The 27,151-nt window shown below is 43.5% G+C and overlaps 1 protein-coding gene across 4 annotated transcripts in view; it reads left to right on the top strand.

The window, feature by feature from the left end:
• The first annotated feature begins 10,267 nt into the window (after nucleotides 1-10,267).
• Nucleotides 10,268-27,151, top strand: part of GPR160 (G protein-coupled receptor 160) — a 59,737-nt gene continuing 42,853 nt past the window's right edge. The window contains exons 1-2 of one of the 4 annotated variants that reach the window (XR_007457527.1): nucleotides 10,268-10,525; nucleotides 11,199-11,326. The gene's annotated coding sequence lies outside the window, so the exon portion shown is untranslated. Of the gene's footprint in view, nucleotides 10,526-10,545; nucleotides 11,327-27,151 lie in introns of those variants that run through there. The other 3 variants (XM_049629629.1, XM_049629630.1, XM_049629628.1) reach the window with 3 other exon arrangements.

Raw genomic sequence — 27,151 nt, 5'->3', positions numbered from 1 at the left:
GAACGTAATTCAATACCTTCGGTATCAGAGGCACTTAAGCATTTGTTGAATGAGTTTCCCAAGAAAGGTACACAAAAGCCACGTGCATTTCATGTTGTAAATTGCTTATAGACTGATGTCCTAACCTTCTAAAACCACAAGAACAATGCTTAGGCTTTTAATTTTCAGTGTATTTTATTATGTTCAATATGTTGTATATTCCACAGGACTATGAAAAAGATTATTAGCTGTATTATGCTAAACACTGAGGATTCAAAGATGAATAATACACGATCCTACCCTCAAAGAGCTGAGTCTCCTAGAAAACACAGTCATTTGATTATTTGAAAATTGGTAATTTCTCATGTTTTATGTATATAAATCAGAATATTTAATTAGCCAGAGAATCTGTAAAGTGTCGAAACACTAAGAATAAACATAAATTGCTATAAAAATAATAGCTAATATTTATTGGGTCCTTCCTTTGGTCCAGGTATGGTAAAAAGCATATTTCATACATGATGTCATTTAATCCTTATTATACCCTTTGAGATATGCTTTATTCCCATTTTGCCAATTTTTTAAACTACTAAGACATTAAAAGCTTGGATAACTCTAAGTGACTCAGGATTTGAAACCAGGGAGTCCCAATTCCAGAGGGAGGACCCCAACACTCTTTCTTGGGGCCGGCAAGTAATCTTTGAGTTCTGCTGCAAGAAAAAAACAAAATAAAGGACACTTCCCAATTCATCAGTGCTTTCTGTGTGGTGTCCTGGTTTCAGATTCATGTGTACACACTTTCGTAGGAAAACAGCATCTGTTGAAAAACCTGTTACTGATAAGGTCAGGTTCCTGTGTGCCCAAGGCACTAACCATTGAATGTGAACTTTGTACCAAATCTTTCCTATCAAGAAATATAAACTAGAAACTCTCAAGTTGGAACGTGACCGCTGGCTGTGAACCTAGCCTGTCTTCTCAGCCAGACGGAAAGCTCTTCACATTTCCTTCATTGTACAGTGTATCTTGTCTTCTTATTTCCTACAGATAGGTTCTGACCAAGAGTAAATTTATTATATTTTAAAAGGGAGAAACTGTTAGGGTAAATTACATGTGTGGACTCTGAACCATGAAAAACAACTTTCTATTAATTATGCATGTTTGGGAATTTGTTTTTAAATTTGTTAAATGGTTTATTTTATTTTATTTTTTTGAGGTAGAGAGAGCATGAACAGGGGAGGGGCAGAGAGAGAGGGGGGCAGAGGATCCAAAGTGGGCTCCTCACTGACAGCAGCGAACCTGATGTGGGGCCCGAACTCACTAACCTGGAGATCATGACCCAAGCTGAAGTCGGATGCTCAACCAACTGAGCCCCCCAGGCGTTCCTGTTTTTAATTTTCCCTTAAGAAAAATTTCCATCATATACAAAAGTAGCTCAAATGGTGTAAGAAACCCCTTTGTACCCATCACCGTGCTTCAACAATGACCACCTCATAAGCAATCTGTCATTGATATTGCCACTGACTTCTACCCTCCTTATTTTATTTTGAAGCAAATGTTTGGGACTATTTTGAATGCTATGTTCGGTTGGTAAAATGTAGAATTATGGAATCAATAGAATAAATAAACATGAATTTGTCAGCAAGATACCTGGGGAAACAGGAACAAGAAAGAGGAATAGGTTGGGGCACCTGGGTGGCTCTGTCGGTTCAACGTCCGACTTCGGCTCAGGTCACGATCTCACAGTTCCTGAGTTTGAGCCCCGCGTCGGGCTCTGTACCGACAGCTCAGAGCCTGGAGCCTGCTTCGGATTCTGTGTCTCCCTCTCTCTCTGCCCCTTCCCCGCTCATGCTCTGTCTCTCTCTGTCTCTCAATAAAAAATAAATGTTAAGAAAATATATATATATATATTTTTTAAAAAAAGGAAGAAAGAGGAATAGGTTGTGTGGTTTTGACACACAAAAGACAGGAGTGCTGGCCTGGATTGTTGGCAGCATTTGCACAGGCAGACAATAATGCACCATGTGGGGAAAGTTTTGGTTGTGGACAAGGGAATATGGTGGGTCTACCTGTGAGGTGGTGGTTTAGCACACCACCTCTTCCTCTTGTTCTGTCCTTCCGGCATGTTCCCACCAATGTAATGAAGTCATTTGTTTGTGCATCCATATTGCCTCCCTGTCTGGCCTAAGCCATTGCTGCATGAAAGGAACCCCAAAGTCCAATCAAAATATGATATGAGCGACAGGGGTAAGTTTACGTATTCTAGTAGCCACATTGTGAAAAGTAAGAAGAGGAAACGTGTGAAATTAATTTTAGTTTCCTACTTCATTTAACTTTATATGAAATATTATCATTCTAATATGGCATCAATATAAAAAATTATTAAAATGTTTTACTTTTCTATCCTTTATACTAAGTCTTCAAAATGCAGTGTGTTTTTTAAAGTTACAGCATATCTCAGTACGGACCACTGATATTTTAAGGGTTTAATAGCCATACGTACTAGTGGCTACTGTATTGGACAGAGCAGCCCTTGGGAACTCAGGCAGTGGAGTCAACAGCTACACTGCAATTTACTTGAAAATAATGCCACTAGGGGCGCCTGGGTGGCTCAGTTGGTTAGGCGGCCGACTTCGGCTCAGGTCATGATCTCACAGTCTGTGAGTTCAAGCCCCGCGTCGGGCTCTGTGCTGACAGCTCAGAGCCTGGAGCCTGTTTCGGATTCTGTGTCTCCCTCTCTCTGATCCTCCCCCGTTCATGCTCTCTCTCTGTCTCAAAAATAAATAAACGTTAAAAAAAAAAACCCAAACAAAAAAAAGAAAATAATGCCACTAAAGATTTCTGGTAAAAGTTGAAGTGTATTGTGTATATGCTGGGCTTCTCCAGGAAATCTACTGAGATGAGCAAGAGAAAACAACAATAAGAAAAAATTTAGACGAGTCCATCTAAAAACAAGGAAATAACTGCAACGTCCAGAACCCGGGCTATGAAGAAATGTGGCTCTTAGGATCTTAGGCAAGGTGACAGCAAGTTTAGAAAGCATGTTAGTGGTTCCTGAGAAGTGCTTCTTCATTTACAAGTATGGTAAAGTGCAGTGGTTCTGGTTACTCAAACCCTGGTTCTGTTCTTTATGTCATGTGACTTGAGCAAGTTATTTCATCTCTCTGTGCCTCCAGTTCCTCATCTTTAAAATGAGGATCATAAAATCTAGGGCGGTTGTATGGACTGAATCAGGTGATAGCTGTAAAACACTTAGAACTATGCCTGGCCCATATGTTAACTTCTCCATAAATGTTAACAATTAAAAGCAAAAATAAAACAAACCCAATAGCAACCGTATTGTGGATGGGGCGCCTGGGTGGCTCAGTTGGTTAAGCGTCCGACTTCGGCTCAGGTCATGATCTCACGGTTTGTGAGTCTGAGCCCTGGGTTGGGCTCTGTGTGCTGACAGCTCAGAACCTGAAGCCTGCTTCAGATTCTGTGTCTCTCTTTCTGCCCCTCCCCCACTCACACTCTGTCTCTCTGTCTCTCTCAAAAATAAATAAACATTACAAATTTTTAATGAAAAAAAAGAATTATAGATAGACCAAGAGGAAAGTGGAGCTGATGATAGACTGAATTCCTTTTTTTTTTTTTTTAAGTTTGTTTTGAGAGAGATAGAGAACATGCATGCGGGTGCAAGAGTTGGGGAGAGTCAGAGAGAGAGGGGAAGAAAGAATCCCAAGCAGGCTCCACATTATCAGCACAGAGCCCAATGTGGGGCTCAGTCTCACAAACCATGAGATCATGACCTGAGCTGAAATCAAGAGTTGGACGCTCAACCAACTGAGCCACCCAGGCGCCCCGATAAAACTGAATTCCTAAGTCATTTTTATTTTCTCTGAAATCTGGGTTCTAACCTGATGAGATTGCTTGGAGGTGAGAAGAAGAGAAAAGAAACCAAAACTGGCTTTGCAGGTGCTAACCAGCACCCATTAGCACAGTTTAACACAAAATCACCAGTTATCATCCAGGAATCATTAAAACAACCTCCTACTTGGGCAGCCTGCTCACCTGGACGGAAACTGTTCCACCAAGAACGAGGATGACACAGATAACTTAGAGCATTCGGAGGCAGCATTTTCACTTTGAAGCTGCTGACTGACTATGCCAGCTCACTCCCCTGACCCTCTCCAAATTGTTATTGAACAATAGGCAGACCCGGATATAACATATAGAGGTGAATCAAACACAGAAGGTGCAGCTTAAGTCATGCATAGCCCAACTGAAAAAACAAAGAGAGAGACATGTATGGGAGGATATTTAAGAAAAATACTTCACTCTCAAAGAATTTAAAAAGAACCTATGATTCAGGAGTAGAATTCAGTGATTCATCACTTGCATGTGACACCCAGTGCACGTCACTGAATTCTACTCCTGAAACCAATATTGCACCATATGTTAACTAACTAGAATTTAAATAAAAATTTGAAATAAAAACATACAGAATGTAATTTATAAAAAGAGAGAGGTAAACCAAGAAACATACTCTTAACTATAGAGAATAAACTGATGGTTACTGGAGGGGAGGTGGGTGGGGGGATGGGTTAAATACTTGATGGGGATTACAAAGGACACTTGTCATGAGCACTGGGTATTGTATGTAAGTGATGAATCACTAAATTCTACACTTGAAACTAACATTACACCGTATGTTAACTAACTGGAATTTAAATAAAAATTGGAAGAAAATAAATAAATAAAAATAACGAACCTATGATTCATTGAACCTATGATTCAAGAGCTTCAGGAAGACATATGAAAGATCAGAAAGGAAGTAACATGGCATCAACCAGGAAAGAAATGAAATGACATTGAAACCATTTTGGAAATGAAAACCACAACAGAAGTGCTAAGAAGTAAAGATACGTTTGTAAAAAGAATGACTTGGAAGATGGGCTTGAGAAAATATAGCAGTCAGAGGTAAAGAGTCAAGATGATAGGATGGGTGACCCAAAATATGGCACCCATCAACCTTTCTCAGAAAAGTTACTTGCAAAATCTAGACAATCAAAGGACAGTTTAAGAGAAAGAGTTCCAGAATGGGAAAGACACTGCCTTAATGGGTCGCTGGTGAGAAAGGAATCATTTAAATACCAAACTAAGGTGAACAATAGCAAGAATTATCACAAGAATTATTACAATGTGTTGCAGGTTTGACATCATCAATGTAAACAATTAATCAGGTGGTCTAAGAGAGCAAGTGGGGCATCAGGGCCCAGAGGCACCAGCAGTGAGGCATTCATCAGAGTATTTGGGCATTGTTTCTGTCTGCAGAAGTGCACTTGGCTCTCTGGTCTGCCCAGAGATTCTGTGAGCTTCCTTTTAAAAAATTTATTCTTCTGCTTAAATTAGAGTAGATTCTGTTGTTTGTCAGAGAGACTTTGTCTGACAAGCCCTTCACATAGCATTTAAGAAAGACAAGTATGGGGGCTCCTGGGTGGCTCAGTCAGTTGGGTATCTGACTCTTGATTTTTGCTCAAATCTTGATCCCAGGGTCGTGGGATCAAGCCCTGCATCGGGCTCTGCGCTGACAGCATAGAGCCTGCTTGGGATTATCTTTCTCCCTCTCTCTCTGCCTCTACCCCACTGGTGCTCTCTGCCAAAAGAAATAAATAAACATGTAAAAAAAAAGAAAGAAAGAAAGAGGGGCACCTGGGTGGTTCAGTCGATGAAGCGTCCAACTCCTGGTTTTGGCTCAGGTCATGATCTCTTGGTTTCATGAGTTTGAGCCCTGAGTTGGGCTCTGCACTGGCAGCATGGAGCCTGCTTGGTATTCTCTCTCTCCCCTTCTCTCTCCACCTCTTCCTAACTCATGCTATCTCTGTCTCTCTCAAAATAAATACATAAATAATAATTTAAAAATAAAAGAAAGACAAGTATGTGGTCACAGTGGTGAGTGTGAGGGGAAACTAGTGGTCAGTTGGTAGGAATGTTGTTCCAACCTTTTGAAAGGGCAATTTGGAGGGGTTGATTAAAATTCTAAACATAGGGGCGCCTGGGTGGCTCAGTCGGTTAAGTGGCCGACTTCGGCTCAGGTCATGATCTCGCGGTCCGTGAGTTCAAGCCCCGCGTCGGGCTCTGTGCTGACAGCTCAGAGTCCGGAGTCTGTTTCAGATTCTGTGTCTCCCTCTCTCTGACCCTCCCCCGCTCATGCTCTGTCTCTCTCTGTCTCAAAAATAAGTAAACGTTAAAAAAAAAAATTCTAAACATAAATCCCTGTGACCCAGAAATTATTCTTCTAGGAACCTATTTTACATACTTAAACACAACTTTCATTCACTCAACAAATCTATACTGAAAACTGCTAGTTGCTGGAGATCCTGCAATAAACGAAACCAATCTCTACTCTCAAAAAAAAAAAAAAAGAAAAAATCCTTACCCTCTTGGAGTTCACATTCTGAGGCGGAAGAGTGGAGGGAAAACAGTAAAGAAGGTAAACACTTCAAGGATACAGTATGTTAGAAGGTGAAAAGTGCTAAGGGGAAAAGAGAATGCAAGAGAGGGAACCAGAAGGTATCAGGCAGTTGGTAATTTGTGCTCAGGGAAGACACTCATATGAGTAAAGACTTGAAGGAGGTAGAATATCAAATCATATGGTATTTGGAAGAAGAGAGTTATAAAAAGAGATGGCAAGTGCAAAGGCCCGGTGGCAGAAGCGTACCTGGCACACAAATAATAGGCCACAAGGAAGCTAGTATGGCTGGAACAGAGTGGAATACGGAAGGAGACAGCTCAGAGAGGTAATGGCATTGGGGGGCAGACAGAACAGTTTTATAGGCCATTGTAAGGACTGGTTTTCACTCTGAATGAGAAGGAAACCACTGGAAAGTTTTGAGCAGAGAGGGATAATATCTGACCTACATTTTAACCTGACTATTCCACCTACTGTGCTGTAGATGGATTGAGGGAGGGCAAGGGCAAACACAGGGAGCTGTTCAGGAGGCTATTCCAATAATACAATCAACAGGAGGGTAGTGGCTTGGAGTTGGTGGGGTGGGGAGGTAACAGTGGAGTGGGGAGATGTGGTCGGCTTACAGGAATTGGCCAAAGCATAGGGACAAAGATGTTCAAGGCAATGTTGTCTGTAATTGAGAGAAACTAAAAATAACCTAAATGTCTAGTAATAGAAGGCAGGTTAAATTAGGCAAGTTAAATTATGGTACTTTTTTTTTTTTTACTTAAAAACTGCAGTTGAAAGCATGTATATTTTTTAAACTAAAAATCTAAGTAATACTAATTTTTAAATTTTATTTTATTTTATTTTTGAGAGAGAGAGACAGAGTGGGAGCCAAGGAGGGACAGAGAGAGAGAGAGACATACACAATCCAAAGCAGACTCCAGGCTGCAAGCCATCAGCACCGAGCCCGATGTGGGGCTCGAACCCATGAACTATGAGATCATGACCTGAGCCAAAGTTAGATGCTTAACCAACTTGAGCCACCCAGGCTGCCCATGAGTAATGCCAGTTTTTAATGTTATTCAACTTCCGCAAAGAGGGATATGAGGTGGTTTCAACAAAAGCATGTTTTTGGACCATGAAAACATCTTGTTTGGTAATTAAATATACAAACCTAGTAGCATTGAAAATAGAGTTTCTTATTTTAAAAAGATTCAAACAGAAATATGCACTTGCATTTGTTAATCTACGGTACCAGTAATTCATGACTATTTGCTACAAAGCACATAATTCTATTCTTTTACTTTTTTTTATTTTTCATTTATTTTAAGTAAACTTTATGTCTAAAGTGGGCTTGAACTCATGACCCTGAGATCAAGAGTGGCATGCTCTACTGACTGAACCAGCCAGATGCCCCTCTATTCTTTTTTTAAAAACAACTTTTGGTACAGCAGATATAATCTAGAAATTGAGGAAACAAGAAGATTGAAACTTTAAGATTGACTTTGTTCCAAAGCATCTAAGATAAGAATAGGCAAAAATATTTGTCTAGGGGTGAAATTGGAAAGTGGATATGCGATTCTGAATCACCATAAGGCTAGGTATCCATCTGGTGGAGGCCAGGAACTCTATCAATGATCATTTATTAATCACACACCATATGCCAAGTACTGTGCCTTGTGCTTTTATGACAATTTCTAATTTTACAATACATAATCTAGGTTCACAAATTTGCCCAAAGTCATTAGCTAAAAAAAAAAAAAAAAGAAGAAGAAGGGCTGAAACTCGGATTGTTGCATTGTCTCATACCAAAACCCATTCTCTTTCGTCTATAATACTCTATATCAGGTAGGGTATCAATCAGGATTTCTTTCTGAGGCTTTTCTTTGGAAGGAATAATGTATCCATTAGGACTGTATTCAATTGCTTGTAACTATTCAATTGCTTGTAACAAAACCTGACCGAGAGTGCGTAAAACGAGTAAGGGAATTATTCTTCTCATGTCTAAAGTGCCGCTCCTCCTTTTTCTGGTGTGTTGTTCTGTGGCCACAAATCGGCTGCACCCCCTCCAACTTCACAACCACCTCACAGCCGGAGGCAAACAGGAGGAACGCTGTGACAACTGCGCAACGGCCCTAAACAGTAAACTCCTCAGGACTCGCTAGGAGACTTCCTCCTACATCTCATTGGCCAGAGTTGAGCCACGTGACTGCCCCGCAAGGCCCGCTGGGAAGATAAGCACTTTTCGCTCCACTTACTGCCTCCCTGACCGAACTCTGCGTGCTCTTAGGAAAGTAGGAGAAATGGGTATTAAGAAGGCAGTGAGCAATGACGGCCCCATGAAGAATATCGGACAGAACAAGGATGTTGGGGGAGGAACAGCGACCTCAGAAGTGCTGCTGGATCTAGTGGATTCCAGGGGCTCTGGGCAACTCTGTTGACGAGTTTTCGTCCAAGAGAGGCAAGGAAATGTTCTGAGCAGCCTTGGGCTCAGCTTCAATTCTGTTATTATGGAAGGAGAGAATAGATATTGGGGAGCAACCAAGGGCTCTGCCTCAGTCCCACCACAGGCCCCTGAGACAGGGTTCCCCTTGGGAAGGGGTCTGATGTGCACAGTTGTGTGCTCCGGAATCATTTCTAGACAGGAGGGGTCTGGGGCAGTTAACTCAGGCTTTGGGGGATGGAGGGAGAGCAGTAGGCACTCGAGGATACTTGGGGTTGCTGGGAGCGTCTGAAGACAAATTCGGTCTCCTGGATTGGCTGGAAAGTGCCAGTAAGAGTGCGGTTAGTCCCTCAAAGTCACCTCTTCCCAGCCCTGTCACTAGCAAGTCTTCATTTTCCTCTTGGATGAGTAATAACCCTACCTTGTAGGGTCGGTGCGAGCTTAGTTTGACGTGATGCTTGTCCACCTCCTGTTTTATATACACTCCATAGACGGCGGCTGTTATTTTTGAGAGGAACATAATCTGGTCCCCTCACGCTCGCTGCTCCACCTCAGCTCACATCCTTTCCTTCTCAGCTATGCTGAGTCACATGCCTTTTCTCAATCAGAACGTGCACACCCTGCCCAGCTTTCTGCTTCTGGCTTTGCTCACGGTGACATCTCGGCTGAAACACTTCACATCCTGGTGAATCCTATGGTCCTTTACTACACCAGCTCACCTCCAGGAATTCTCTGGGGAAGTCCTCAGTTCCAGTAGCTTCGCACACTTAAACTTCTGCCAAGGCTCGTTTCTTATTGCACCCTCTGGCGGGCGTTTACTAGATTCCTCGTAGAGCCAGTCCAGGCTTTCTGAGGGGTTAAAAAAGGCCCAGGCCACTCCCCTTGTTCAAGGTTCTGCATGAAAAGGAGGAGGAAATTGTGCCACATTTTAAATGTTTAGACGACTGGGAACTTGTAGGTGTTCAACAAATACTTGTTGAATAAATACAATATTTTAGCACCGTTGTTGATAAAAAAAAAAAAAAGACAATGCAATGTAATTGTGCTATTTGCAAATGTGCGATTTGCAGTTTATATAAAACTGTGAATTCAGAGTGCACTGCAGGCTTTGCTTAGTGGCATGCATATTTCAGGTTCTGTCACCCTGCGTGTACCTTCATCTGGAGACAACTGCCAATGGCCCTGCCCACCCTACTGGGGACGTAGATTCTCCTTGGGTTGGGGCTGGGGCTGAGGCTGGGGCTTCAACGCCTGGTACACGGCAGGGGATGTCACTAAGCGGCGAGTGGCTGCAGCTCTCCCCTTTCTCTACCCCTCTCCCAAGGATCCGGGGTGGCGGCTTCCATCGTTTGTCGCCGCCCCACCGGCAGGCGGCGCCCCTCCGGCCAGCCTCCCGGCGGGGTCGCGACGGGGCGTGCGTGTTTAAAGTCGGCCCTCCGCGGACGCCCGCGCTTCCTGGCGCCAGGCGGCTAGCCTGCCGCAGCTGGGGCTTCGGGCCGGACTCGCTGCCCCCGCCCTCCTCCTTTGAGCGCTCGGGGCGGAGCCGGGCGGGCGCGCGGGGCTCCCGCCCCTCTCTCGGCGGTCACCTGGGGCCGGGCGCAGCAGGTGTCTGGTCTGGCACCCAGCGCCGGGAACGCGGAGCGACGCCGGAAACCGCTGCACTTCGGGTGAGTGCGGGGGCCGGCGCCCGGCGGTTCGCACCTGCTTGCTCGCCCCGGGGTCCAGAGTGGTCAGCGGCGCCCGCGTTTTCTCCGGCGCGCGTTGTGCGCGTCGAGGAAGGAGACGAATTTCTCTTACAGGGATTCAGAAGCCGGGGTTTACTACTTAAGAGATCCTGGAGTGGGGCGGAGGGCCCTTGGCGGAAAGCTGCAGACGCCCGAGCCTGACCGCTTCGGATTGGGGGTTATCGCGTAGCCTTCGCGCCGGCGGTCTGTAGTGGGTTTCTGGTCCGGGGTCCGTGGCTTGGGTTGGCCAGACATTCGCACCCTTTTTCCAGTGGAGATAGCTTTTAAACATAACATAGGTGATGTAGAAATGGTCTATGTAATTTTCCTCTCCTGGCACCCAGAGGTGGATGTAATCAGTCACGTACACAGACGCACGTGTGTTCGTTGGGGCGGACGCCGCGTCACCTCTCTTGGCCCTTCCGCGTTGGGGACCGTGCCCCCGCGCGCGCCGGCACAGAGATTAAGCCCCGAGATTTTTCAGGGCTGTTTGTTCTACGAGACCGTGGTACCCTGGTTCGTTCCTCTTTCCTGGCTGGCTCAGAATTCCTTCTAGATACCCTGGGGCTGCTCTCCGGAACTCGTCAGCTGAAGCTCCTTTTTCTCACCTGGGCAGGTGGCCCTGGGAGGCGGCGGCCGGGGCCAACCCCCGAATTCCGGAGGCGACCACCAGGACCTAGCCCGCGGAGGAAGGTCCTGCGAGGAAACCGGCTCGCTCCGCCCCACCTTTTGCAAAAGACTCGGGTAAGGCTGGGATATGCTCTAACCTCATAAATAAACCCACACGGATCAGAATTGCAAAGGACGCGTGCTTGAGTGGCCCTGAGGATTGCTAATCGCTTCAGGTCAAATCGTTTCGCTTGTGCTTCTCAGATTTTTTTTTATTTTAAACGTATTTAATTACAAAAATGACTGCTTAATATACGTGTCTGATGTTTTTTAAACAAGCCTTTAAGACCGGAGTCTCTTTGTGGTATCCCCAGAGTTGAATCATTGGGAATTTGCCACTAGGGATCAGCGCGGCTGCCGTGAGAATCACGGGGAAGGGGGAACCTGCGGTTTAAACACTGTTGAAGAGACGTGACACAGCAGTGCAGTCCGTCTGCGAACGTTGGTTGGATCCTGATTCGAAGGGGAAAAAGTCACGAAACATTGAGCCAATAAAAGAAATGTGTACTGGTTAGTTGATCGTACTAAAGTAAATATTAGTTTTGTTTAGTTATTTTTGGTAATGGTGTTAGGATTGTGGTTGTTAAAAAAAAAAAAAACCTTTAAAAATACATACTGAAGTTGAAATGTAGGTGGAGGGTTTGCTTCAAAATAAACCACTTTGGGGCAACACTGCTAGTGGAAAAGTGAGGGGGGAGCTCCAAAGGAGATTGGCTGTGAGTTGTTAATAGTTGAAGCGGGATGAAGGGTGGGGTATGGAATTCCTTACACTATTGTCTCTACTTTTCTATGTTTGGCATTTTCCTTTAAAAGTAACACCACCAGCACTGCCAGCGGAGCGTTTGTTTGTTTGTTTGTTTGTTTTCCTGACGGTAGGTTTGGAGGGCACCACCAGTGAGTGTTTCTAGAAGAGATTCAAGGCCTTCCACAGACCCTCACTCTTTGTAAATCGGGTGTAAAACCTGCCTCTTCAGACTCCTAAAACTTCTTTTTCTCCCTCGTGGGGTGCTGCTTTATTTTGCTCAGAAGGCATAGGGTGTTTGCTGAGTGCGACAGAGCTGAGGGGATCAAGTTGATGCAGGTGGATGCTGGGTCAGCCCTTTTGATACAAAGGGTATTAGCAAGCCTAGGGGTTGAGTTGTGTCCAGACAGACAGGTTGTGTAAAATGTGGTAGCAGTTTTTCTGAGCTGCCCAAATCCTTTCCAAGTTATGCACATCAAGAAACAGCTCAGAGTAGTAAACACAGTACTTATCCATTTAAGATTCGTGTATACTTTTGGAAGCATGGTATATACATCAGTAAAGAGTGTACATTATAAAAACAAATCACTAGGTAAGTGGAGGTCTACTTATTGCCTGAAAGAGATCTTAACCTATTTGTATTGCCATTTTCACCTTGTTTGCCCCAGGCATTATGACTTGGAAGTGTTTAGCAAAGAAGCAACCCCTAAAACATTCTGTGGTGTTCTTTTTCCTTTACCAGAACCTTGCTTTGAAGAAGGGGCTGGGTGGGAGGAGTAATATCTGTATATTCATCCAACTTGCTCATTTTTTTCCTCTAGATTTATTATACAATTCCTGCTCATTCTGTCATGCTTGATTGGTAATTTGGAAACATGGCAATTGCATGAGGGAGCTTTTAAAGTTTGGGGTGGGGAGAGGCATACTCCTGAAAGGTAAAAATCCTTAGTAGCTTCAGCGGAACTGATTTTAATGCCTCTTTGCTTTTAAGAGAAAACCTGTCCGTAATAGTTGAAAGTTGAAGTGTTGGTGCTCCTGGGTGGCTTAGTCGGTTGGGCGTCTGATTTCTGCTCAGGTCATGATCCCACGATTCGTGGGTTCGAGCCCCCCATTGGGTTCTATGCTGACAGCTCAGAGCCTGGACCCTGCTTCGGATTCTGTGTCTCCCTCTCTCTCTGTCTCTTTCCCCTTCACGCTCTGTCTCTCTCTCAGAAGTAAATAAAAATTAAAAAAAAAAAAAAAAAGTTGAAGTGTTAGATCAGGCCCCTCAGCCTAGACCTTGCTGGTGTAGTCCCATTCGTGTAAAAGAAGTTGTAAAGATGCTTTAAGTCAGTCAGTTGAGGAAATGCCAAAGCATGTCCCACTTTTGTCAAAGGGTGTGGAAAATAAGAGAATTGACAAAAATCCCCGTGCCTTTGGAAAATGTCATAGTGATGGTACTTCAATGAATGTGTTTGGCCTGCGGCTCAGTTTTCTTTTGTGTGAGGAAAAGAAATATTGCAGCTGTTAAGTGACTTGACTTTCTTCCTCGGTTGTCTAAAACAAGGTGTGGAGAGAGAAAACAGACTTGCTGGGCCCTTAAGTGACCAGGCAGTGACCTAATGTTTCCTCACCTCTGTGTAAGGATGGTGGGATTGGACCCTGGGGAGTTGATTGCTAATCGCTGTTTTAAAGAAATTACCACAACTGTGACTCCATCTTCTCCCCACATCGCCTTACGGAAGGGGATAAACACATTTAGGAAAGCAGATTGCTGCTTTGTTGGCCTCGAAATGAGAGGAAAGGGTGTTGGCAATCAAGCCGATCATACTTTTCTAAGTTGTAAGCACCCTGCTTTTATCTGCATCACTTCATCCCATCCTGTGAGGTAGAGCCTCAGTGCTGGATGATTATTCCAGTTTCTAACAGATGAAAACCATGAAATCTAAAGAAGCTAAGATTAGGCTAAATCGTTTCTTTAGAGTTACAGGGGAAGGAAATTTGACATTTATGAAGAGTTCATGGTAGTCTTCGCACACACGTTTTTAATTCTCACAAATCTCCCATCAGCCCATTTTGCAGATGGCATGGCAGCTAAGTAAGGTTAATGATGGACTTGGAGTCTTGCAGCTAATAAAAGCAGAGCCAGGATTCAAACTCAAATCTGTTGGGTCTTCGCATGGATTCTCCAGCCCCTCCGCTGTCCATACTGCCTTTTGCAGACAGCTGAGCTACACACCCAAGAGTTGGTTAGTCAGTCTAGGCGAACTGTCTTGACTACATTCAACTGCCTTGGTTACAGATGGGGTCTGGGCCACATACAACCAACAGAAGTTTTATCGGGCCAGCAGAAAGTAAAAACAAAACAAAACAAAAAACAACAACCAAAAAAACCACCGAACCAGTGTTGAAAATTAGAAGATTTCACATGTGCTGCCCCCAGGAATTCTCAAAGGCGGTTCTAGAGCAGAGTCGCGCCCCCTGTTCCCCTGGCCTCCGCTACTCCCTGAAGTGTCCTCTGCTTTAAGACTGGCTCCGTCACACTCACAATGTTGTTTCTTCTACAGTGAGCACTCTTTTTATGCATCTGTCCAAAAAGGATAACAAAAATAGGTTGAGAAGCTCTTGTCCCAAGAAAAATGGAAAGCGCATATTCACCTGAGGGAATGAAGAGTCTTGTTTTCTCTGCAGTGTTTCTATGTCAGAAAGATACAGGCTATGTCACCATTTCCCCCATACCCTGCCTGCTGTGCTTATTACACAGAACTTGAGAGTTTCATACCCCTGCTATACAACCCAGATGGAGTGATGTGTGGGCAAGACACAGAGGAAAGGGGTACCCCCAATACCCAAACCACTAACTCTCTGTGAGTGGGAATATGGGTCTTGTGCACCAGGGTGTTCCGTGGGGAGGGGACACCAGCAAGCCCTCCCTCTAAGCAGCCTGACACTGGGACCCATGTGGATCCTCCAGCTCATGCGTTGGCTCTCCATAGCCGCTCTGAGGGTTCCCAGGACTTGCATGGGTGCTCCCCACTCTCCCATCACTGCCCACCAGTCTGTAGCCAGTGACAGGTCCGCTCCTACCCACTGCTTAGGCATAGCCCCATCTGAAGCCTCTGCAGGAATGAGGAACTGAGGTGCCCACAGCCCAGCCTTTGAGAGATTCCTGTGAGGCAAGTTGAAGGATGGCCTGATTTCCTCATCTTGAAACTTTCAGTTAAGGGTCATGGAACAGATGTTCTCACCTCTGTCCATATCTGGAGTTTTATTACAGTTGAAGCTTCCTTTCTGATCTTTGTTTCCTTCCCCTGAATTCTGAATGTTCATAGATCTGGGGTGTGGGCAGGGGGCGGGTAGAAAAGAGAAAAATACCATAAATGAAACCCCGTTGGAGTGGTTTTGAGGAAATGTCAGGTGATGTTTTGAGGCCTTTGTTACTAGAACTGTCAATGTAGGCATGTACTTACCCTAGCATGATAAGAAAGAAGGATGGAGGGCTGCAAGTAGAATGTCTTGTTTAGTTGAAAGTAAGTTGAGAGACTGAGCTGTGTGGGAAATGCTAGAACAGCTGGTTGATTGGATCTTTTCCGGAGAACTCGGATCCAGGTTTGTGGGTACCTGCTCCCTCAGATACGTGATTACTAAGGCCCTTGCCAACTGACAGATGGCATGGGAAAGCGGGTTGATTGCCTACTGGCCAGACCAAACAGAGGTGAGGCCGTGCGATCCTGAGTGTGGACTATCACGAGATCACTGTATTATTTCCAGTTCTTCTGCTACCTAGCTGTGTGTCCTTGACCTACTTTTTTCAAACCACTCTGAGCCCCAGTTTTCTCCTGTGTAAAATAATAATACCCATCTTGTAGGGCTGTGTGTATTCCGTGGCCCATCAGGTGTTATGGAATAAGGATTCACCATGGGTCAGCTCTTACTGTTGTTGGTAGAGCTTGCCTCCTTCAATTTTGCTTTTATTTGTAGGACTTTCCGCCATAGTTTTAGAAGGCAGGCTATAGGTTCCCAGCTCTGATCTCCCTGTTTTCAGAGTGAGCCAAGAGCTGCCCATCTGAGCAGCCTCATGGCCTTAGAGAAATGTTCTACAGGACAAACCCTAACAGGGTGTTTGGTGTAGCCACAGCTTTGCAATTGATGAAGAGAGCTAGGCCTGAGCCCATGGCTGTGAACCCTGAGCTTTGGCTCTGTTGTTGGGGGATTAAAATCTGCACAGACTCTGGAAAAGAGACGGACTCTCCTGGCATTCCGTGTGGGTGCAGACCTGTCCTGTTGTGGAAGAACAGGCTGATGTCAGCGTGGAATAGGGAGACGCAGGAGTCCCAGCCCCACCTCTGCCACTGCTTTGTGGGGGCTCGTGGCAGACAGAGCACTCTGCGGCCAGTGCCTCGCTGTCAGCTGGGGATGAGCGTTCCTTGCAGGAGTGTTGTGAGAGGCTAACAAAAATTTTGTGAAATCCTGACACAGGTACAGTGACATACTGTGTCCCACTTGCCCCATGTTAGCAGTGAGATCATAGAGCTGGTAGACCAGCAGGTTTACCTTTTAACCTGGAGAAGTAATAAAGAGGCTATTAATTTTTACATAGCATTTTGTAGTTTTAAAAAAAGAGCTAATTTGATCATCGACCAGTGATGCAGGTTTATGTATTTGTATTTGTTTCTGTTGCCTTTTGTTGCCTATCAGGAGAGGGACACAAGTGAAGTGAGGTTCAGGCCAGAAATGAACCCAGAAATGGGAACAAGGCAAAGGCTGTTCATTTTGCTTTATTAGAGAAGGTAAACATGAGTTTGTATTCCTTATGCCCTTAAGGAATCCTGAGGAGCCTGATATCCTGGGGAGGGAAAGGGAGAGATTGGTGGGGTGTTCCTGAGAAGCAGAAAACATCCATTCTGTACAGGGAGGCTGAATGGAGGGGTGGCCAGCACCCCCAAATCAGCCAAGACAGAGGTTGCTCCTGTTGACAGCTTCTGCCCAGACCTGTTCGTGGAAGTGCTAGCTGGGGGTCAGGGAGAAAGGTAGTGGGCGGATGGTCTCCTTCCTCCTGCCCCTTGTCCAGACTTGTCGGCTCTGCACTCCAACCTGCCCTCGTTAACCCATTGCCTTTCTCCTTGTTTCTCTTATTCCACTCCCAGCCGGGTGGTCCAGTGAGCCCTCTTACAGCCTCGCACTCCCACCCCATCCCCCAACTAATAGGCTCCCAAGCCTGCTCCCTGTGATGAGGTTTTTGGGGTGACCATGGGGTTCGTGGGGTCCAGAGCGATGACCAAGAAAGAATTCTTGAAGACATCTTTGCAAAAAGGTGATTTTATTGAAGCACAGGAACAGGACCAGAGGGGAGGAAGAGCTGCCCCGGGGCCATGAGGAGAGACTGGTTACATACTACCGTGTTGGGGGAGACAAAGTTCTGGGGAAGTTTCCAGTGAGATTTTCATACGCTAAAGAAGACTCACAGGATACTGGAGGCCTTGGCTAGTGTCAAGCTAAGGTGGTTTTTCCCTCTACAAATCATTAGCATTAAGACAGTAGGGACTTCCTGGAGGAACATTTTACTCTGCTAGCCTCAAGTATTTGTCAATGGGCTGCAGGTTATAAGGAAATTTAGTTCGATCTGCCATTTCCTTCTGCCTTTGTTTCCCACATCACTATGGAGGGGTGATGGAGACTTAGGTCCTGCGGGACTATGATCTCTATCAGTTAACCATTTGTTTTCCACCTTCCCTTTGTTCTTGGGCCACCAGGAGTGCCCGAGGAATACCACACATACTCCACCTGGTGGTGGTGGGGGGGGGGAACGGGCAGTGTTTGTGGCCTGTTAGCTTGCCTTATGCTCCCTCATCACCTGTAACCAGCCCTTGAATGGGTTTCTCTCTGCTGCCGCCTCCATTTTCCATTGGTATCCTTGCATCCATGATCGTAATCACATGCAAGCTCCTTCCTGTCAATTTTCTTTTATTCTGGAAAGGAGAAAGGAAAAAAATCTTCTATTACCCCACTATTCAAGGACCCAAAGAACGTTTTGGTGTATTTCTTGCCAGTTTTGTTGCATTTTACTATTTGCTTTTTAAAAAAATAATTTTAACATTTTATAAACATTTAATTCATTTTATGTTAGCATTTAAACAAAGTTCTCATACCGTGATTAAAATTTATCGTTCCATTTTCACGTGATTATAAATATTATAAATATTATTTGTAATAATTGCGTGCTATTTCAGGCTTTTTTTTTTTTAAGCCATCCTCTTAATATTAGAGAACTAGGTGGTTGCTTATTTTTTGGTATTGTAAATCATTCCAAGTTGCATTACATAAACCTGTGATTCTGTGATATAATAAGAAATAAATATATTTGGCCTTCATCCAAGGTTCTGGTACCAAGCTCCTGGTGGGGGGAGTGTCTTTTGTTATTCAGAATAAGTACCTTTCCATTACACTCAAATTTATGCTAATGAGGCAACTCTAAGGGCTGGTTGCCAGGGGAGCCAACCATGTGATTAGAGGGGTGGGACTTTCAGCACCGTCCCCATCCCCTTCCCCTCAGCACCGCCCCCCCCAGGGGGCTGGAGATCATCTTAATAACTAATGGCCAGCTATTTAATCAGTCATGCCTATGTAATGGAGGTTGGTGATCCATCAAGATGCTGGGAGGGTGATGTGCCCGGAGTGGGCACAGAAGCTCTGCACCCTTTCCCTGTACCTTGCTCTGTGCATCTCTTCCAATTGGCTGTTCCTGAATTGTATCCCTTATAATAAGCCAGTAATAGTAAAGTGTTGGTCTTAGTTCCAAGAGCTGTTAACAAGCCTGAGGAGGGGGATGTAGGCACTCCCAATTTTTAACTTGGTAGACGTGTAGGTGACAACCTGGCCTTGTGGCTGGCTGGCATCTGAAGTGGGAAGCAGCCTTCTTGTGGGGCTGAGCCCTCACCCTGTGTGGCCTCCGCTAACTCTGGGTGGTGTCAGATCTGCTTGGTGTGGAAAACCTCACAAGTTTGGTGGTAAGACGTGTTATGTGTGGGGACAGTGCTTTTTACCTTCTGATTCCATTTCACATTATTTGGAATGGACTCCTGTAAGAATAATTACCGAGTCCAGGTTTTGAATAGTGAGTTTTCTTTCTGATTACAAAAGCAATGAATTTTCATTGCGAAGGATCCAGTGAGTGTAGGGAGTGTAAAAAGTAAATGCGCCCATCCCGTGACCAACCAGAAAGTCACTGTTGGTGTAGTTTGTCTGTCCTGCAGGATGTGTGCATCCACAGTTTTGCTTGTCCACGTGTGGCCCATGGACAGCAGCCTGGACATCGCCTGGGAACTTGTTAGGAATGCAGAATCTCTGGCCCGTGCCAGACATTGAATCAGGATCCATTTTTTAACAAGACCCACATTCAAGTTTGAGAAGTGTTGGTTTACAAGGCCGTGATCCTACCAATCACAGGGTTCTGGCATTGATTAACTCTGATCTGTGTATATACATACGTTTTTCCTATTCACCCAGTATTGAGATGGTACTCTCTACCACTGGTTTTCAGCCTCCCAACCCCCATGCCCTAAGACCATCTGTGGACAAGAGCTCACTCCCCTCAGTAACACGGATTCCAGGATCAGCAGAATCTCTGGGAAGCAGGGGGAATACCACGATGCTCCCCTGTGAGAAGCCCTGATATATATAGCTTTTAGCTTGCTTCTATCATTGAACATCATATTGTCAGCATTTTCTAATACTCTTTCCTGCAAAGCTTCTCTTTCATGTCTGCAGATAGTGTGACTATCATAATTCATCTGACTACTTCCCTGCTTTAGGCATTTAAGTTTTTTTGATTCTTTTGAGGGAAGAGAGTCTTCTGTAGGCTATTATAAGTATGCCCTAGTGAGCTGCTCGTACAGTACTTCCTTCCTTCAACTCTGATTATTTCCTTATGATAAATCCCTGGAGTGGAGATAACTGGGTCAAAAGCCACGAACATTTTAAACCTCTTTAAATCTACCAGGAGTGTAGGAAGTACCCCGACACCGAACCATTCTGCGCAGTGGTTAGTGTGGTCTGTAGACAGACTCTCTGGGGAGCAGAGGTCGTGACTCATTCAGCATCACCCCTGCAGGCCTGGCTTAGAGCAGACTCTAGGTTATGACTCTAAGGGGGGTTGGGAGAGTGGAAGGGAAGTTACTGGAAGGGTGGTGGCTTCCTGTGGTGGTGGCCTTCCCTTCCTCCTAGCCTGAGGCTTGAGTTGTAAGAGATGCCACTGAGCTGGCCACAGCTCCAGGTCTATCTTACAGTGGTAAGGGGCAGGGTGGGGGGGTGGGCTCTGTGTGTGTGTGTGTGTGTGTGTGTGTGTGTGTACATACATACGTACCTGTAGTTGAGGCCTGACTCTGTTGGACTTGACTGGCCCTTGACTTGGTTTTGCTTCCTAAGTCTCAGACTATTAGGCTAACACTTTTTCTTCCCATGACTAGACCAAGAAACTCACATTAAGCAAACATTCTGAGAGGTACACTATGATTCTGACATAAAGAAAAAGTGAAATATCAGCATTGTAATTGAGTTGCAATTTGGACTTGGATGCCTGGAAAATATTTTTGGCCTTCCATAAATATTTTTGGAGTGAATGAATGAATGAATGTACAAAGAATAAATGAGTCTGATTCTGTTTCCATAACATACAGAAGTTGAATATATATGTGTGTATCATATGACATAATTAAAGCATTTAAAAATGAGTATTGTTGGGGCGCCTGGGTGGCTCAGTCGGTTGAGCGGCCGACTTCGGCTCAGGTCATGATCTCACGGTCCGTGAGTTCAAGCCCTGCGTCGGGCTCTGTGCTGACAGCTCAGAGCCTGGAGCCTATTTCAGATTCTGTGTCTCCCTCTCTCTGACCCTCCCCCGTTCATGCTCTGTCTCTCTCTGTCTCAAAAATAAATAAAACATTAAAAAAAAATTTTAAAAAAATGAGTATTGAATCATTAGCCACTCATTTTTATTAACTATTTGACATGTTATGGTTTCCGAATAGACACACACGTAACCATACCATCTGGAAATAAGTGTGATTGATTGATTCAGAGTTTGTCTAATAGTAAAGTTTTTATAGAGTTTTGGGAGGAATTTTTAATCATTTAAAAGTTTATTGAGGTACATAAGTAAAATTCTAAGTGTTGTGTTTTGATCAGTGTATGCACCCATATAAACATCCCAGTCAAGATCCAGAATATTTTCATGCTCCAGAAAGTTCTCTCATGCCCCTTTGCAGTCAATCTCCCTACCCTAGAGGCAACTGCTGTCCTGATTTCTAGTGCCATACATGAGCATTGCCTGTTCTTTTTTCTTTTTTTAAGTTTTTTAAAATTTATTTTTGAGAAAGAGACAGTGTGAGTGGGGGAGGGGCAAAGTGCGAGACACAGAATCTGAAGCAGGCTCTAGGCTCTGAGCTGTTAGCACAGAGCCCGATGTGGGGCTAGAACTTGTGAAACACGAGATGGTGACCTGAGCTAAAGTTGAACGCCTAACCGACTAAGCCACCCAGGTGCCCCGACTTTGCCTGTTCTTGAACTTCGCATATATGAAACATAATTTACATTATATACAAATATAATATTTGTAAATGGAATAGTATACATTAGAACAAAACTGCCTTTTGTCAACAGGTTTTTGAGATTCATGCATATTTTGTGTTTCAGTAATTTGTTTCTTATTAATAACTAATACTCTTTTTTTCAATATACACAATTTTTCCATTCTCCTTGGAAGAGCGTTTGGGTTGTTTCCAGTTTGAGGCCATTATGATGAATAAAGCTGCTATGAACAATCTTGTACAAATTTTTAAAACAAACTGTTTTAGGGGGGTGTAATTTACATGCCATAAAATCCATCCATCATAAGTGTACAGATCTATTATCTTTATAGACTTTTACACTCATTACCACATTCTAATCTTAGAACATTTCTGTCACTCCCAAGGTTTCTTCATGCCAGTTTACAGTCAGTCCTCTCCTCTAAGCCAGGACAGCCATTACTCTTTCTCTCTCTCGCCTTTTTTGGATATTTCCTAAAAATAGAATCCTAGAATATGTAGTTTTTTTGTGGCTTCTTCCACTTAGCATTGTAGTCTTGAGGTTCGTCCATGTTGCCACATCTGTTAATAGCTTGTCCCTTTGTATTGTTGATAGTATTCAATTTCATAGATATACCATATTTTGTTTATCCATTTACCAGTTGTTGGACATCTTAATTGTTTCCAGTTTGGGCCATTATAAATCATGTACAGGTGTTTGTGTGGACTTATGTTATTTTTCTTGGGTAGATTCTTAGGAGTGTAATTACTGGATCATATGGTAAGTTTAACCTTTTAAGAAACTGCCAAACTTTTCCCAGAAGTGGCTGTTACAATGTTAGAGTCTCACCATCAGTGTATGAGGGTTTTGATTTCTCTACATTCTCACCAACACTCAGTATTGTTAGTGGTTTTGACTATAGCCATTCTAATGGATGTGTGGTGATAATATCATTGCAGTTTTTGGGTTTTTTTTATGTTTATTTATCTTAGAGACAGAGCATGAGTAGAGGAGGTACGGAGAGAGAGAGGGAGACACAGAATCTGAAGCAGGCTGCAGGCTCTGAGTTGTCAGCATAGAACCTGACACGGGGCTTGAACTCATGGACTGTGAGATCAGGACCTGAGCTGAAGTCAGATGCTTAACTGAATGAACCACCCAGGCAACCCTCTCATTGCAGCTTTTAATGTACGTTTCCCTAATGACTAATGATGTTGAGCACCTTTCCATGTGCTTGTTAGTCATTCATGTTATCTTCTTTGGTGAAATGTTTAGTTAAATCTTTTGCTCATTTTCGGGCACGTGGGTGGCTCAGTTGGTTAAGTGACTCTTGGTTTCAGCCCAGGTCATGATCCCAGGATCATGGGGTCAGCCCCATGTCAGGCTCATTGCTGAGTGTGGAGCCTGCTTAAGATTCTCTCTCTTTCTCTCTCTCTCTCTCTCTCTGCCCCTCTCCCCTGCTCTCACACTCTCTTAAGAAAATCTTTTGCTCATTTTTAAAATTGGGTTGTCACTTATCTTAGTTTCAAAAAACTTTAAATATTTAAAATATTTAATAAAAATTCAGTTGTTTAAAGTCTTTTAAAAAGTCTTTTATCAGATATATGATTTGCAAATGTTTTCTCTGAATCCATGACTAATCTTTTTATTTTCTTAATGGTGCCTTTTAAATAAAAAAACTTAAATTTTGATGAAGTCTGTTACCTGTTTTTTTTTTTCTTTTATGGTTTGTGCTTTTAATTAGGTATCTAAGAAATATTAACTAACCTCTTACAAGCCTTTTTTTTTTTAATAGACTTAATCTTTTAAAGCAATTTTAGATTTATAGCAAACTTGAGCAGAAGGTACAATTGCCAAAGATTCCCAATATACCCCCATACACCCATATACCTCCACACATGCATAGCCTCCCTGGTTACCAGCATTCCCATATCAGAGTGGTACATTTGTTGCCATTGTTGAACCTACATTGACACATTTATAATTGCCCCCAATCCACAGTTTACATTACAGTTCACTCTTGGTGGTATATATTCTGTGAGTGTTGACAAACCCATAAAGACATGTATTTACAGTTACAGTATTATACAGACTGATAGTAAAAATGCTCCATGTTCTACCTGTTCCTTGCTCCCTCCTCTCTATCTCCTGGCAACCACTGATCTCCATAGTTCTGCCTGTTCCAGAATATCATGCACTTGGAATCATATAGTATGTAGCCTTTTTAGATCGACTTCTTTCACTTAACAGTATGCAGTTTTTCTCCCATGTCTTTTCGTGACTTGATAGTTTTGCTTTGTTTTTTAAGCCCTGAATAATAAAGGTTTATCCAAGGACATTTTGGTTGCTTCCAAATTTTGGCAATTTGAGCAGTCTTTTGTGTGGACATAAGTTTTCTTAAAAAAATTTTTTTTTTAATGTTTTATTTATTTTTGAGAGAGAGAGCGAGAGCGAGCCTGTGTGTCCATGAGTGGGGGAAGGGCAGAGAGAGAGAGGGAGACATGGAATCTGAAGCATGCTCCAGGCTCCAGGCTCCAAGCTGTCATCACAGAATCCAACGCAGGGCCCAAACTAACGAACAGTGAGATCATGACCTGTTGATTAACACATATTTTGTATGTTATATGTATTATATACTGCATTTGTGCAGTAAAATAAGCTAGAGAAAAGAAAATGTTAAGAAAATCATGAAAGAAAACACATTTACAGTACTGTACTCTATTTATTGATAAACATAAGTTCCTGTTGTTTGCGTACAAGATGAATCATCTGTGTGTCAGTACCTCCATCAGTATTGTCTTACATGGTAAAAACACTCTAGCTATTGTACGTATTACTAACACTAGATGTCAAAAATGAAAGGTAATGTGAAAAAGAAATTGTGTTTATTTACAGGTATAACGATTCATGCATTGATAACACAAAGAAGCAACAATATGATTGCTTTATGGTAGCTAGCCTATACACTAATGAATGAATCATTATAAAATTTTTTTGGCATACAGTATTATAGTCCTATTTGTATGACAGTGTTGAAAACATTGTTACATTTTTTTTAAAACCGCTTACCTGTAATGATAGGCTGATACATAATTTCTCCAATCAGGAGAGAAAGGGGCATATTGTATGGTAGAGTTATTCTTTGAAAACAAACTTTAAAACAATAAGAAAAATAACACATTATTAATTTTATATTATCACTCAGCTTATGCCTATGTAGAGGAGGCTGTCTACAGCCTCGTCTTTCAAATTTTTTTTTTTCAACATTTTTTATTTATTTTTGGGACAGAGAGCGACAGAGCATGAACGGGGGAGGGGCAGGGAGAGAGGGAGACACAGAATCGGAAACAGGCTCCAGGCTCCGAGCCATCAGCCCAGAGCCTGACGCGGGGCTCGAACTCACGGACCGCGAGATCATGACCTGGCTGAAGTCGGACGCTTAACCGACTGCGCCACCCAGGCGCCCCCAGCCTCGTCTTTCATACAAGTCTTGTAGGCGATGTTTTACGTGATGAATACTTGGGTGGTGATGACGAGGATATAAAAATGTGTGATACAGTTCTTGCCATATAGTTATTAGATTTTTCACACGAAGACACTTTTTTCCCAAATACGTATAACATAAGCTTATTAACTGGATGTCATGATGATTATTTACTGTTCATTAAGTGGAAGTAGACCATGATAAAGGTCTTCATCCTATCGTTGTCACATTGAGTAGGACGAGGAACAAGAGGAAGGATTGGTCTTTCCTGTCTCGGGTGTCGGAGGTGGAAGAAATGGAAGGGGAGTCGGGAGACGCAGGCACACTTGGTGTAGCTTTATGGAAGTACATCATATTTTCTGTCTGATATTTTTTGCTTTTTCATTTCTCTACAGATGTTTCTATGTGGTACCAATCCTCCTACCACCAATTTGCTTTAGCTTCAGTTCTCGTATCATAGAAGAGTCCACATCATAAAAGTAGATAGCAGTCTTGAATAATCAGAACACTTCTGCCAGATTGTCTACTGTCCATTTATTTTCTGGCACTGCTTCTTTTTCTTCCTCCTTGACGTTGGTTCGGAAGCACTCCAGTCATTTTCTGTTAATTCTGCAGTGCAGTGTCTGTTAGCTCTTCAAAATCCATATCTTGAAACTCTTTAGCCCCACCCTTTTTTTTTTTTTTTTTTTTTTTTTGCCATATCTGTAGTTTCTGTCTTTGGCTTTGTTGTAAATCCTGTGCAGACATGCTCAAACTGCATCTGGATGAAGTTTTCTCCAGCAGGAATTTGTTTCAGGCTTGATGGCATTTTCATGCTTTTTCTTTAACAATGATGGCATTTTCAATAGTGTAATCCTTCCAGACTTTCATGACGTTCTCTCCATCAGAGTTCTCTTCCATAGAGTACCGTGTGTAATGAGCCCTAAAGGTCCTTATGATCCCCTGATCTAGAGGTCAAATTAGACATGTTGTGTTTGGGGGCAAATAAGGGGCACTTTGATCCCTTGGTGTTGAACTCCTAGGGTTGTAAGTGACCGTGGGCACTGGCCAATATCAAAGGAACTTTAAAAGGGAATCCTTTATTGGCAAGGTACTTCCTGACTTCAGGGACAAAACATTAATGGAACTGATCCAGAAAAAGGGCTTTTGTTGCCCAGGCCTTCTTATTGCACAACCAAAAGACTGGCAGCTGGTGTTCATCTTTTCCCTCCAAGGCTTAGGGGTTAACAGCTTCATAGATATGGGCAGTCTTTATCATCTACCTGACTGCATCTATACAACAAGTAGCGTTAGCCCATTGCTTCCCGCCTTAAATCCTGGTTCCCACTTCTCTTCCTTGCTAGTAAATGTCCTTTGTAGCATGTTTTTTTTTTTTTCCAGAATAAGACACTTTTGTCTTCATTAGAAGCTTGTTCAGGGGCTGCCTTGGGTGGCTCAGTCAGTTAAGTGGTCCACTCTTCATTTCAGTTCAGGTCATGATCTCATGGTTGGTGAGTTTGAGCCCCACATCTGGCTCCACGCTGACATCCTGGAACCTGCTTGGGATTTTCCCTGTCTCTGCCCCTCCCAGGCTTGCACTGTCTCTGTCTCTCTCAAAGTAAATAAATAAACTTAAAAAAAAAAAAAAACAAAAACAAAAAAAAAACAACTTGTTTAGGCAGATGTCCTTTCTCCCCAACATTTTTCTTTATGGTGTCGGGGAACTCATCTGCTGGCCATTGGTCTGCAGAGGCTACTTCTTCTTTTATCTTGACATTTTTTTAAAGCCAAACCTCTTTCTAAAATTATCAGACCATCCTTTGCTGGCATTAAACTCTCCAACTTGAGATCTTTACCTTCCTTTTGCTTTCAGTTGTCATATATTTTTTTTTTCTTGAATCTTTTTAGAGTCTGTACGTAAGCCTTTTTTATAGCAATGCTCTACCCACATGAAAGCTGCATTTTCAATACAAGATAAAAAGGCATTTTGCAAACAGTGTAAGATTTTGAACCTGCTGGTGTGACTTCACAAACTTCCCTCCCCTCCCCTCCCCTCCCTCCTCCCCCCTTCCCCTTCCCTCCCCTCCCTCTCCCCTCCCCTCCCCTCCCTCTCCCCTCCCCCTCCCCTCCCTCTCCCCTCCCCCTCCCCTCCCTC

This window comes from Panthera uncia, chromosome C2, assembly GCF_023721935.1.
Source record: "Panthera uncia isolate 11264 chromosome C2, Puncia_PCG_1.0, whole genome shotgun sequence".
Taxonomy (NCBI): Eukaryota; Metazoa; Chordata; class Mammalia; order Carnivora; family Felidae; genus Panthera; species Panthera uncia.
Note: the sequence above shows the minus strand (reverse complement) of the source record. Positions and strands in the feature narration are given on the sequence as shown.